Source organism: Pipra filicauda, unplaced genomic scaffold (genome assembly GCF_003945595.2).
Source record: "Pipra filicauda isolate LSUMZ 115617 unplaced genomic scaffold, ASM394559v2 scaffold8_size5757611_pilon, whole genome shotgun sequence".
NCBI lineage: Eukaryota > Metazoa > Chordata > Aves > Passeriformes > Pipridae > Pipra > Pipra filicauda.
The window spans coordinates 3,862,656-3,878,258 of record NW_024105087.1 but is presented as its reverse complement, the minus strand read 5'-3'; positions in this window follow the sequence as shown (position 1 = coordinate 3,878,258).

The window sequence follows — 15,603 nt, the reverse complement described above, 5'->3', positions numbered from 1 at the left end:
TAGTCTTGTGTGGACCACGACAATTTTAGGCAGTGAGGAAAAGTTTGTGAGGAGAATCTGTAATTAGACTGATACAGAGTGGTAAAAAATGGCCACACTTTAAGGCACAGGTGTGATTTGAGGTGAGGTTTGTTTGTCCAGTACCTTGTCTGTGTTTGTTACTGTGTCATCTGGAGTAATAATAGAAAAGAAACCCCTGTGAGTTTTACTTTCCATTTGTCTGTCCACTTTGTCTGCCCATCCCTGTTTCAATTGTGAAAACATTGGTGAAAACAAAGGGAGTCAAAATACAGAGAAAGTTAAATAGAAAGAGAATGCTAAAACTTTTTTTTTTACTTATTCTCAGGGGTGTTTGTTTGCCTTTGGGAGAGGGAGATGGCTTCTAATAGCAAAACATTACTTCAATAAGGAAATTATACTGCATAAATAAATTGTACATATAAATTTATGTAAGACAAAAGCTGTTAACTGAAAATACACACCCAATTTTAAAGTTGAACTTGCATCTTTGTATCTTTCAAAACATATTATTTGATTTTACATATCAACTTTATAAACAAAATATGTGTGTCTTTCAGTTTTGTGGCTTACAGTGTAATATTACCTACTGATGTAAAGGTATTTTACCCATATTAAATCCCCATTTGACATTTAACTTTCTTAAAATACAAACTATTTTATGTAAATACTTCTCTAACTAACAAATTTTCCTGATTTGCTAACAAGGTGAAGCCAGAGATATATATACTAAGCTAGTGGATTGACATAACTGTTGCATAATCAGCTATTCCAGGATAACAGCTCTTGCTTGGATAGGCTCTTCCAGACCAAAAAAAAAATGGTTTATTCCAAAATAACAAGTCATTTTACAAAGTAGAATAACTCTTCAATGATTGGATTATTGTATGCTGAAATAAAATACTCATCTGGGAATAGCTGGTTCAACCAAATAATCAGATGTTTTAGTTAGTTTCTCTGGGGTAGCTCAGGTAAGATGTTGGCATCCTGAGGTTTTCAAATTAGGGGAAATTAAGTAAGTTTTGACTGAAACAAGTATTGTATCACTCCTAACCCATAAAGACAAACAGTATGAAATTTTGGAAGAGCAATGTTTGGGAGATGTTTCTCTATAACACAATGTTATATTTCTCTATAACAAAATGTTATATTTTGCTTGACTTCTTGTAAAGTAACATTCACATTCTGTTCTCTTCAACATTATGGTACTTGCTCTGGCAACAAACTCAGCTGAGGTGTTTGGCTGACATTGTTCACTTCTGCTCTTAGTTTAGGCCACTGGAATTCTTAGCATTTCCAAAGGGGTTTCCATTGGCTCTTCCAGATTCAGAGCTCTTCCTGCTGTGATAGCAGACCATCTTCTCACCCAGATATTAGCCCAGTGATCAGGCAGCAGAGTGGTGACGGAGTGAGACACATAATGTCTTTTCCTACAGATTAATCACATAATTGTCTGTCAAATTACTCAACTTTCCTCCATTGGCACTGGAGCTGAGACTGTCTCTATTCCTGCCAAAGAATATTTCCTTATCTTTGACTGTATTTTCCAACTTGTGCAGGCTATCTCTGCCTATTATTTTTCTGACATCATACATTTTGCTGTCAGTAATCCAGCAACACACAAATAATTTGTTTTTTATGTCTGTAATTTATGCTCCAGAGTTGAGTAAATTGCTGCACTTCAGACCTAATCCAAAGTCTAATTAAGTCATTGGAAACATTCCAGTTGACTTCACTAGGCTTTACATCAGGCCCATAAGTAGTACTTGCCTGCCACTGAGTCAGAACTTATAAAAGACAAACAAAGTGGAACATTTTTTACTATTCTTAGCCAGTCATGGTAAGGGAAAATAGCAAAAAAGAATCAGAGTACAGTTTAAATTTCAACTATTTCAGCTGCTAATCCTAAATCGTGCTTCATTCAAGTCATAGTTTCACAGTGAAAAAACTACTTAAACATCACTTCATTAAAGGATTTAAGAAGAAGTTTCTCTTATTTGTTCTTGATTTTTTTTCTTATATTTTAATTTCCTATTTAGTGGATTCTTCGTCATGCTAACATGAGTGAAGCTCTTGTGATCGCTAAATGTTACTTTTATTTTCAAAGTCTCATTCTTATATGTTATAGGGATCAAAGTGCTGCAGCTTACACCAAATGTGTGAATCACTGGATGAACAAGAAAAATTAAAAATATAAGAAAAATGGTATTTATTTTCTCTTCTGCAGAATCCAGGTAGCATTATGATAAACTAGGGACTCTTGCTCCTCCTAGTAATGCTAAAAATTGCTCAAACTGTTAAACTTTTCTTAATGGAACTGAACTTGAAATGTTTAAAAGACAAGACCCACCACACTGTGACTTTTCCTCAGGGGTGCAGCAGACTCTGGAAGGTAAACAAGCTGTAGCACTGTGCTGTGGGTGCAGGTGGCTAATTAGTGCTCATCCCTATCTTTAATCCCAGGGGAAGGGAGAAAACCTTTTAAATCTCACTGTCAAAAATGAATGTAGTCAAGCTGGAAAGGAAGCCATGACAAGCTGACTGTGTAGAAGCTGTTGTGAACAGTTAATTCAATTAGATCTTTAATGCAAATAACTTTGGTATAAGGTTGCATTTGCATATCTCTCAGCTAGGACTTAAGTCAACATTTTTAGTACCTTCATTGAAATTAAGTTTGTGAAAAATAACTTCAGCATCTACAAGACAACAAAGTACCATTTATGTACTAATGAAAAGGAAGATTAACTGTTTCAGGGTGCCAGAGAAGAATCTGTCAGAATCTGAGGAATCTGCCAGAATCCAAAAGTCTGGATTCTTGCAATTCTAAACAAGTCAGATAAGGTCAGGTTCACAGATTTAATTAGGTATCTAATTTCCTTTGGGCTTCTTGGTGATATTATTAAGGATCTGGTCCCTAGCTTTGCAGATCTTGGTTTTGTGGCTGTTTCTCTCCATAGCATGTCCTCAAAAATAGAGAAAAAAGGGGAGGGGAGGACAAGTGCTTTTAAAGTTAGATCAGCTCTCTGATCTGGTTTATTATTCAGCTCCACAGACAATCGCATTTGAACAAACAGGGCGTGAGCACAGGCGTGGAAGTGCTCAGTGATGAGGGAGGGGGGCTGGAAGCACTTAGTGAGCTTTGTCAGTGTGAGAAGCAGCCTTGGGACCAGAGATCCTCATTTCCTCAGGCCTCATCTACACTACAAAGTTTTCTGACAGAAGCTGCCTCGTGTTCCCACACAGGTTTGCAAACTGGCAAAACACAACCCTTACTCTGGACAAAATGGTCTTCCCAGGCCACACCAGCCCTCAGCCACCAACCACACCACACGACAGCAGTGGCATCTGGAAATATGTGGTGGGTGTGTGGTGGGAGAAAGCTGTTCCAACCCATCATCCTTTACCAAAAAGAAGCTGTAGTCAGTTCCTAATCAGTGTGGGTACCGGGGGGGCAAACTGCTTATAGTAACTCCACAGCAGCCATGGCACATATTGCCAATTGCTAATCCAAAATAGACAGGATACCTAAAAGAGGACTGGAATATAAGGAGAGGGGAAGAAAGGAGCACAAGAAACCTCCAAACTAACAAAAAAAAAAGAAGGAGACAAGAAGTGTTGCTTAAATTGTCATGTTGTAGTAAACCAGACTGTCTTTACTACACTGTTGGCTTGGTCCTTGCTACCCATTTTCTGAGACCACCTGTCTGCAAGTGTATCTACATTCATGAAATGTAGACTCTGAGACCATCACCATGCTTTAGATCAGGAAAATCTTCCATTTAAGGATAACTTATAAATCATAGTTATCACATATCGTTCTATAGAGATACTCAAATTTTACAAAGAGAAAACTTTTTCTATTGTATTCACACCTGGGAATGAGAGGAAAACAGAATTTCCCTATGAGCAGATTCCCAGAATTTAATTTAGTTGTATTAGGGACACTTGTCAATTGATGTTGTAGCATTTACACTGCGTGGTGACCGATATTGCATTGCTTGGTAACTGGACAGGAAAAACAATGTAGTACAAAAGTAGAAACACGTGTTGTAAGCCAGCTTGGTGCACACAACAGCAGGAAATCCCCGTGCATGCAACAAGTGCAAGAAGTAGATACCATAGCAAAGAAGCCAAAAACAAGGTAAATATTTTGTGATGATTTCCTTACACAAAACACTTGGATCCGTTGCACTCTCCTGTGATTAAGCCAACAACGTGTCTCTTTTCCATTAATCCTGACCGTGGCAAGTGGTCTTGCAAAGAGGTGTACGTCAGTGAAAGCAGCAGAACTGAATGAAAAGTCTGTTCCTGTTTCTCACCTCGATATTCAATCAAATACCCTAAATGGAGCAGTAGGGTTTATTTTAAAAACTTTGTGTATTAATTGTCTGCAACACGAATAGGGCTGCAGTTTGCATTTTGAAACGGGTATTGATTTACTACATCAGTTCAGTTCTAGAAATGCTAGGTAAGATTTGCACATGAGCATTCTAAATCCTCACAGCAAACTTATTTAGTGGCAACTTGAAAAACTAGGCCATGACATACAAATGTGTGTGTCTGTACTAATATAGCCTAGGCTTTTACAAACTGTTGATAGTAATTCTCATTCTGATGGCAGGTGCTGAGAACACTGTGGAAAAATCTGATTTGGAAAAATAAGACTAAAATATGCATAGTACCAAAATTATGAATGCCATAGTCTCAAAATTAGGAAGGTGTCTTGTTTGACATTATTCCCTCCTTTGTTCAGCAGTATCAGTAAACACACTATCCTGATAAATTCCATCCTAATCTTAATGCGTGTGGTTTTCTCCTCATCCTTGACCATAGGGATATAAACCAGTATTATCAAAAGCACAGAAAAAGCCAAGAAATATTTTCATATTTCTTAATTGACTACATTACATCCTCATCAAAACATGATATTGCTGTAATCTGAACATAAATTTTCCTGAGATTGTAACTTCTGGCAATTTTCTTTTGAGTTTAATACTAAGACCTCTTTTACACTAATGAGATTGATCCTATATTTCAACTAAAAGCCCTCATTCTGTGATTCTGTGATTACACAGATCTAAAATATAATTTCTTGAAAATCTTTACCCCAAAATTAAAATAGCTAGTGTTAATAGATGTGGAATGTAATAATATGGAATAACTATTTTATATGAAGAAAGCAGACAATGAACAAGCAATTCAACACTGCAGCATTAGCCCTGCTTTGTTATGAAATAATTCTTTATATATACTTTCAGACACCACTTTTATCTAGACTGTGCAAAATTTGAAAATAATGTAACTTTTAACTGAGAAATGTTTTCCATGTCAGCTGTAGCGAGAATAATGTACAGGAAAAGGTGATGTAATGATCATATCACTTACATTATTCTCTCCCTAATGAATAATCTTCCACACTAAGGATGAGCTCACTTACTATTATTGGAGTCACATCTGTAGGCCACAGCACACTGCTCAATATCCTTGAGTTTTGATGCTGTATAATCTGCCTGTAGCTAACACTTTTCATTAGAATTGCAAAACCATTATATGTACTACATATGGAGTAAATTTTCCTCATGAGGAATCCAAGAGAATCAAAGAAACAAAGCTTTTATTTGCAGCAGTTGTACTTGGGATTCACACCCTTCCTAAGCACAGCTTTATCTTTCTTTGAAAACCAGTCCCAGACTATTATTAGTTTGAAAAGTCTAAAACATGTGATGAATGTTTTCTGTTCTTATTTCAGCCAGAGCTGACATGATTGGTACAGTAGTCTAAGTTTGATTTCAAACTAAGGATAGAAAATCTCCTCTATTTCTATTCCTATTTGTATCTTCAATGCAGACAGTCTATGTGCTCAGTTGTGAAACTGTAACTAACTTATGTAATGTGCTTTCTGTAAATGATGAATCATATTCTTATTTATACCTGATAAAATGAGTAAGGCTGGGAGTCAATTTGGAATTCAAGAAATAACATCATTAGAGCCTCTGAGTAATGTAATGCAGTATTGCAAATGTCCTGAATACACAAGCTTTTATTAATATTAATGAAAAAGGAATGGAGAAAAAAGAATATAGTGTGTATAGAAAGTCTATAATAAATAATCTCTCCCATAGAATAGGCACATTCCCTTATGCCATTCTCTTTCCATGCATCTAATCCAATAACTGTACTGGGCTGGAAGGAATACTGGGACCATTTTAGGCTCTGACTCAGGAAAGGGTTAAGCATGTGCTTAAAATGACGTGTTTCTGTGTGTTTTGTGGAGTGCAATACTAGGAGCTGAACATAACAGACCAGATTCCCTTTTTGTGGTGGCCGTGTGAATCTGTGGGAACAGTGTTTCCATGGCAAACTGTAAGTTTCTTATTTAAGTAGGAATAAAGTTTTCTCATAGCAGTGTTTCATCCCTGTATTTATAAAACTGCTCTGAGAAATCAAGTTTCATGAAGAATTTTTGAACTAAGAATATATCAAGGATTGCAAAAAGAAACTTAAAAAACCCTTCCTCTTCCAAATATGGTGCTACCACTGCAATCTTCCCCCTTAGCTAAACAACCTGTCATCACAAATCCCAAACTAGGCATGCATGTGTGTACCCCCAGGTACACAGACATACCCTTGTATAAGCAGTAGTTATACCCTTTCAGGTTCAAGTTTACCTCCAGTTTACCCCCCTCAGGCTCCCCCACGCTGATACTCCGACCTCCCCTTTCTCACAATAGTTGAGGTGGATCCTAGTCCGCCTTGTCTCCTTCCTGGCATTCCGGCTCTCCGTGTCCCATCACAGAGTGAGTCAACGCTGGCTCTGTGTAGGAAGCGAGTGAGTTGTTGGCATGATCTGTGGTCCAGATATGGTGCTCTGTGGGAAGTTCTTTTCAGGTGGCTCCAACTGTAAGCTGGAGCAGCTTGTCAGATTTGTGCTGAGCTCTGCACCAGCCTCAGGAGTTGCCCGACTGGACTGTCCCAACAGAAAAGTTCCCAGTTTGGATACAGCTTAGGAGGTACCATACCACCTTGGGGACTGCATGTCATCTACCCCTGTGGTTAGCTGTAGAAATGAACCACCAACAACTGGCATTAGTGGAAGCTGGGCCCCTCACTACAAGAAGGACACTGAGGTGCTGGAGCATGTCCAGAGAAGGGCAATGGAGCTGGTGAAGGGTCTGGAGCACAAGTCTGATGAGGAGTGGCTGAGGGAGCTGGGGTTGTTAAGCCTGGAGAAAGGGAGGCTCAGGGGGAATCTTATCCATCTCTAACAACTACCTGGGAGGGAGCTGTAGCCAGATGGGAGTCAATCTCTTCTCCCAAGTAACAAGCAACAGGACAAGAGGAAATGGCCTCAGGTTGTGCCGGAGGAGGTTTAGGTTGGATATTAGGAAAACATTCTTCACTGAAAGGGTGATCAGGTACGGAACAGGCTACCCAGGCAAGCAGTGGAATCACTATCCCTGGAAGCATTCAAAAAAACCTGTGGATGTGGCACATGGGGACATGGTTTAGTAGTGGACTTGGCAGTGCTGGGTTCATGACGAGACTCAGTGATCTTGGAAGTCTTTTCCAACATTATTTGTTCCATGAGTCTGTGATTGTACATGTAGACATTCTCATTTGCTTACTAGAATTTGAACTGGACTCATTGCAGTGCAGTGACATTATGTCTTCCTGTCTTATGTTTAACAGGACATCTTTCTTCCATCACTGTAAGAAAACACCTTAAACTTTAATTTTTGGGATATGAATGTTTCTTCTGGATTTACTAAATGGAGCTTACAATGCTTGCCTTGACACATTTTGCGAACGTTCTTTATGTTCTATTTCTATCAGCTCTCTTTCTCCTAGCTGTCTCCTCACCATTTCCTTTGAGAGGCATCAAGATTGTTCCTCTGCCCTGTTTCAAGACCTGAATAATTCTACAAAATTAATGCATGATGTCAAGTATGGGTAGAAATAAGCCATTATGTCACTCATCACTATATTAATCATTGATTTATTCAGCTCACTCTCAACCTTCATACAAATATATCACATCTTATAAAATTTCTGTCTGTTGCTATTTTTAGCAGATAAACATCAGCCAGCAAAATAAACATTTCCATTCCATACTATGAGATAGAGTGTAGGAAAATATATTTCGTTCCTCATATTAATTTCAGAGTTTTTTTGTGTTTGTGTCTAGTCTTTGCCTGTGTAGACATATTTCTATAAATTTTAGAACAGATCAGTTTTATTCTGCACAGTGCAACATCAAAAAAGTATCAGCCCCTAAACTGAGAAGCCAGTGAGTAATTTCCCTCTCTCTCAGACTGTAAAATATTCAGAAGTATATATGCATATATGTGTATTTTTTAACTACAACATATTCCTTCATGAAATGTGAGATTTCTATAATTACAGCAATGGGCACAGTAAGGCAAGAGTACAGATGATTACAGTTTGCACAAAGTGAATGGAAGTTTGTTTTCCCGTAGTGCAGCAGGTAAGGAAAACACATAAAACCTCTTTGTTGAAAAGAGATGATGTTTTCACATATTTTACTTTTACAAAAAGCACTTGTTTTGTAGATTTTCTTATTTCATTTCACTTAAAAAAAATCAGGCACGAGAAGAGTGAACAGAATGTAAAATAAAAATAAAACTATTTTCTGTGCAGAACACAGTGAAGGAGCAGAAGTAGAGTGTTCAGAGACACTGGTCAGCCTGACTTTGTAACCTTCACTCCTGCTTAAGCATTTACCACCATGCCTCATTTCCTATCTCAAAGCTGAATTGTAGTCTGCAGCAATCCTTAAAAGGGATGTTTTTTTCTCCTTATTTGAACATTTTTGAGGCAATGCTTAATAAGCTGGTGAACGCCCTGCAAGAACCACGTGATGAGAATGTGCCTCCTAGATAGGAATATCTGACATTGAACTGTCTGACAGGCAACCTGGAGAATGTGTCTGTTTAGAAGATTGCTTACTGCCAATCTTCCTCTTATGGTTTGTAATAAAGGACAGTCCAAATAAGAAGATAAATCATTGGAAATCTGCTTTTGCTGAAAAAGAAGAGAAGTTCTTTCAAGCATAAAGATTAGAGGTTCAGCTTTTTTTTTTTCCCAGTCAGGATCCAGAGGATTAAATTAGTTTCTGAAGTAAATCTAAAAGGTTTAGTTTGAAAATCAGATTGAAAACTTCAACCTCTTGCATGATTGGAGTGCTTTCTTGTTTAATTTGGGTTCAACATACCACAAGTCAGCCACTTTTGTGTTTATGTTTCTGTGCAGATAAATCAGGATAAATCAGTACTTATATATGAATTGTCCTCACAGCTAATGTTAAAAGGCAGCTACTTCTGGGTTTAATCATGGCTACTGGTTATCAGTGCAGAGCAAAACCATGGGACAACTACAAGAGAAGAGAGGTTTAGCTCAGTGGAATACAGTTATCCAGATCAGATTTCCTCTTTTCATCTTCCATTTCACTTAGATAGTGCTGCAAGATGTCTCCTTTCCTTGTGTGGAACCAGTTGTATCCTGCTTACATGCATGAAATCCAGTGGGCTAGAACACAAGGGACATTGTGTCCAGATCAATCAAACAATGATATTCACCACAAGAAAATTAAAACTCATCAGTGAGAGAAACACTGTTTTCTCAGCAATCTCAAATCATACTATCTTGTTTTCTCTGTACAAGATACACTTCTTGACCTGATGCCACTTATATGAATATACAATAAGACACATACTAGAAGCAAAATGGCAAATGGCTAGTGAGTTATTTAACAAAAAGAAAACAACCCACTGCATACCATTCTACAAGCTAAAAAATATGACATTTTTAATTTCAATATAGTTTTTAAATTGTGCAGTAATACAGAAGTAGATTTAATTTCCAAATGAAGTAGCTTATTAGAACACCTGGTTTCACACACAAAAGCTGTGAGTGAATTTTATCTTTTTCCAAGTGCTTTGAGATACATTGTCCCTGATAGATAACTAATGTACAAATTGTAGAGAGGAAGTTTTATAGATTTTGTTTAGCCTAATGTATAAATTTGTGTTCGATTCTGAAGTTCACTACATGTAAACATCCATTTGCCAACTTTGAGAACAAATGTTTCAAGCATCAGAAAATTAGCTGTATGATACACCAAATAAAAATGGTGTAACTACTGTTAAAATTTCCTGTATTGCAGATAAGTGGTAATCTGGTGTGCTTTTGTATTTATATAACATATTCTGACAATTGGAAACTTATATGTATAAAAATCAGTAATTTTTTTTTCATTTCCTGTTCCCTTTGTTGTAACTCTTGACTTCTGACTGAGAAAGGATTTTTGAAGCCGATAGCACTAAAACCCATGCAGCTACTGAAAATGTTCTTTTCTCTCTCGCTGCAGAAGCTTACTGCCTAATCCCAGAGAATTAATAAATCATGTAAAATGGACAGTTAAGGAACAACTTGACAATTTAGGAAGTGCTGTCAACCCCTCTGCCCATGGGTTCCCAGCTGATGCTCCAGAGGCCTGCCTCAAGACCCTCACCAGATGTGATCAGCTGGATCTCACACTCAGGGCAGTGGTGACACAGAGGGCCCATTCATCCCGCTGCAGTTGCATGGGCAACTCCAACACCCCCCAGGTGGAATCTCCAGGCAGCTCAGAGCCCCATCTGGTAGCCATTCGGATGATGTGAACCCAAAGATTATTTGAGATGACTTCTTTCTTCTTTCACTATGTCCCGCTGTTGTGATGAGACATCGTGACTGATGTGAAGCCCAAAACTTATTTTATGTTGTATCATTAGCAGCAAACAGTTTTATGAACTTCTTCCAGCCTTCTCAGAAGCTTGAATGTGGAAGCTGTCAAATTTCATCAGAAGTTTAGGTAATTGCATAGGTGGATAGATTTAAGTATCTGTAAGATGATTTATTTCAAAAACATCTAGGAAAGCAACTGGGGAATTATTAACCACTTTGGTTACCATCATCAAATGTAGCTGGCAGTGAAAGCATCTAAATTGTAAATCTATCCTAGTGTTTGATAGATTATACCAGAATGTGAACAGAAGAAATATTTCTATCCCTAGGCAGTAGTATCTTTAAGCTTTCATTTTACTGTATTATAGATTAGCATACATAGGAGGAACTCAGCAGATCTTCTAGATTTCTCTTACTGTCACTTCCTGTAAGTTATGGTACATTATGTAGTATTTAAGCTTACTCATGTAACACCAAGTTCCCCCAAATTTTAATCAATTTTTCAGTGAGCTCACTGTAGAAATAGATCTGAAAACGGGAAAAAGTATGATATAATCAGAAGAGAAATGAGTCATATTTGCTGCCCTAAGGTCTAGGCTGACCTAGTGATATGGTGCACTCAAATATCTTAATTTGCTGGCCAATTGTAAAATGCATCTCTTGGAACATATGGAGCCTTCTAACTGTTTGCACAGAAGTATTAGATCAGGCTAAGTTGGTTGTGAAATCAAAGGGTAAGATTTTCAAGTAAAAATTGTAACTAAAGTTTAACTGGAGTGACTTGGATTTAAAAAATGAGACTTTGTAAACACAGAGAAAATTACAGTAGTCCTCTATGAAGCTTGAGAAACAAATGCCTTCTTTAAAAAATAGTGAAGTGAGGACCAGAAAATAGGGTTTACTGATTCAGAATTTATCTACCTTAGACCTTGAATCTAAACATAGGAAAATCTTCACATCTCTCAGTCCATTATGGGATCCATAGGTAATAGCAGTCTTCTTACAGATAAAGAAAGCCTTAGTCTACCTGCATAAATGCCAAGAAAAAGTCCTGAAATGTGTAGCTTGAAATCAGAGCTGTCACCACCAAGTTTCTTAGGAAAACACCTGACTTCAATTCATTCCCTGAGTACGAGCTTGACAACTATGCTTTTCACTGTGAGGCAGATCTTGAGCTAGAAGTAGCCTGTTACTAGATACAGTTCAGGTATCCTTCAATGTAATAGAAAGCCACAAAAGGATGTACAGGGTTTGCATCAAAACCAATGTAAAAGCTCTTAGGATGCTATTCCAATATAGCCAATGTTGTTGTCAAATTTCATTAATTCAACCCTATCCTCATCCTAAACTCTATATGCTTTCCCATGGTGTCTCAGTATGTATCATATATGACACAGTCTTGCATATTTAAAGGCTTAAAAGTCAGGAATTAAAACTGCTTGGCTCTTAAACCTTTAAATATACAAGAATGTTTCAGAGTATGCTGTTGAACAGCTGTAAAACTTTGAGTACACTAAACCCTGTTACACTTCACTACTGCTGGTGCACTTAATAATAGGCCAGCAGAATCTTCAAGTGTGGTGCCAGGATCATTCACAGTAACCTAAACTGGCGGTGCCAAAAGGAAAGATCCTACTCTGCCCCAAGGTGTGCATTTCCACAGCCTCACTCAGGCTTCACAATATGCCAGATGACAACACTGTTTGGCTTAAAACTATGTCACCAGAAGAAAATAATCCATCTCAGAGAACTGAGGTGAAGTAGAACCATGTCTTTAAAATTTTGAATCATTTTAGCAGGATAATGATCCCCTAGGATTTTTAAGCTACAGGCTGAAAAGCTGCCCAGCACAAAAGGACCTAGGAGTGCTTTAGAGTAGTTAAACATGAGCGAGTGTGTGCCCAGGTGGCCAAAAAGGCCAATGGCATCTTGGTTGGTATCAGAAAAAGTGTGACCAGCAGGACCAGGGCAGTGCTTGTCCCTCTGTACTCTGCGCTGGTGAGGCCAAAGCTTGAGTCCTGTGACCAGTTCTGGGTCCCTCAGTTCTAGAAAGACATTGAGGTGCTGGAGCATGTCCAGAGAAGGGCAGTGGAGCTGGTGAAGGGTCTGGAGCACAAGTCTGATGAGGTGGGAAGTCACTGAAATCTCCTAACTGTGTGGAACTATGAACAATGGCATGTGAATAGATTCTTATTGAGAATGTTGTTGCAACATAAATTTGTTTTAAAAGGTATTGCCTGGAGAGCTTTATAACTGTAAATAAAAGAACATTATGCAGGAACCTATAAAAGCGTAATTCACAGAACAAATATTTCAATTGAACTAATGCAAAAAGTAATCTGCCATATCTAGGTCATAAATGAAAATGAATATATAGTCTTTTGTCTCCCAACACCAGAATATGAGACACTTTGGCAGAGGCCTATGCAAAGAATAATCTCTCCTCAAAAAAGCTCAAGACAGTGATAGTGGGAATCTCACAAGCCAACAGTGGGAATAGACTCATCAGTATTTGTGTGGGTGCACACAAAGTCTGTCTGTGCTAAGCTTGGCTGAAGCCACTGCTGTGAGTCACTGACAAATTTAAACAAAAAGTGTTGTGGAAGATTAAACAGAGACTGAATAAGGAGCTCGCAGTCTTCACCGTGTGTGTTTAAGATCCTGTTCATTTTGCTACAGATTGACAACATGAACAAAACAAGGGAGCATTCAACAAGTGTTGAAGACAAATGCCTTCAGTGTTCCAGGTTTGGCCTCATTCTCCCTTCTACTCCCTGCAGCAAATTGAAGTCATCTAAAATAATTTGTCTTAAATAAGTATTTTCTCATCAAAATCTCTTTTCATATTTCAGTACAGCTAGCTATACTGGTGTAGTAGAGAACACAATTTCACAGAGGTTGTTTTGAATGCTTATTGGCAAATATTTTGAAAATTTAAGTCTCCTGTAGTCTTTCTTTCTTCCATACTGAGGAAAGCAGAATTTTGAGAAGGGATATCTTCAGGTTTGTAGGTGGAAAGACAGTAAGGTGGGCCATTTCTGTCAGCTTTATATAAACCAAACAGGTAGAAAGCAATAACAAGTGATACAACAGCTGTGATAATCTGTTACCAGTTAAGTACTGGTGGTTTCTGATGGATGTAGAAACAAAGGGATTGATTCTTCACCATTCCTATTCTGGTTTTATAGATGTCTGATGTTCAAGGCCTGATAGTCATTTTTCGGAAACAGAGGCTTTCTAGGTATCTAGAACAGATATTATTAAAAAATAAGTACAGTTTAAGATACTATCTTCTTTGCCTTTTAGGTGACTATCTAGTTAAGTTTGTACTTACCCTGTGGATGTTTTTCAGCTGCCTCTCTGTCAGTAACAAATGCAGATCATTCCATTATCTTGCAAATTAAATTACATACTAGTTAGCTGAGATGTGACACCGCTGGTGTACAGCAGCACATAATTCGATCTGATTTCATTTTTCTCATCTTTGTGTGCCACTTGTAAAATCCACATGTATTGCCAAGCTCTTCAAACACATTTCCAGCAGCAACATGAGCTGAACAAGAGCCTCTCATTCCTTGACAGATTCCTCGGGCAGCTGCGTGGGTGGCTTTGGAGTTTCTTTGTGGTCTTTCATGTGGTTGAGTTGCTGATGGGCTGTTTTGTCTGCTTTGCCCTCCTGGGTATCAGTTCCCTTTGATTTTGAGGAATTTACACATCTTTATCCATCTGAGAATACAGTTCTGTGTAAAACTCTTCTGAATTATGCAGAATCTCTTTCTTCATAAGAAAAATGTATCTTCTAAATCCATGACCTGGATTACAGTTGGATTGCATATAACCTCAAAATCTGACATTGAACATTTGATTTCAATTATTTATTTATCTGCCTATAATAATGGTCATCCTTAAAAAACACAACCTGATTAGAGTTTATGGAATATCAATAGAGAAACAGAAAATGGAAATTAAATGTTTTCCTGCAAAGTTTTTCAAGCTAAATTTTGTGACTGCTGCATCCAAACAAATCATATGGATAAGATATGGTTGTGTAGATGCAATGGAACTGAATTGTGCTCTCCCACATATTTAAAAAACTGGCAAAATTTTGAGAGTCCTCTTGTTCTTCCTTCTTTCTGATTGACTGCAGCTCCTGTCTGTGATCCTGAGAGGTGAGAGGCACTGTTCATCTCTACCCGGTTGCAAAATATGTAATCACATTACCTCTTATATTTGCTTGGGAAAAAAAGGCATACAATTTCCCTGCATATAATAGATAACACAGAGTTAAACTGCATGGTTAATATGCTGATGAAGATTTCAAAAATTGTTAGGATTAGTCCTAGGCTCCTGAAAATCTTTGCTTTGAACTGCTGAAGTGTGACAAAGTGTTAGAAGTCAAATCTGGGAGGGTTTGTCACCACCTGATAGCCTGTTACTACTTGTTACCGAGCTGTGGGCACTGGTTTTTTCCCCTTAGGGTGACTGTTTGTTAGGGAAGTTTTATCACAGCAGGGTTCCTGACATAACAATGTTTACCATGTAGCAAGAACAAATAAGTGCTCGTGGCATCTGCAGATAAATACGGAGAATGTGAGCAGTGATGACAGAAGGGGAATATATTTATGATAGCTCAGCTAATTAGTATGATTAAATTAGAAACAGATGGGATAAACTGCAGCATACGGTCTAGTATTTTTTTAACTCGGAGTTATTTTAGTTCAAATGATCTTCTAAAGGAAATGGAAGAAGCCTCTAGACTGAACAAAGCACACTGTTGTAGCAAGTAGGATGACTTTGTAAATCATTTTACCACTAACTCCTAGGCTACATTGTTCTAAG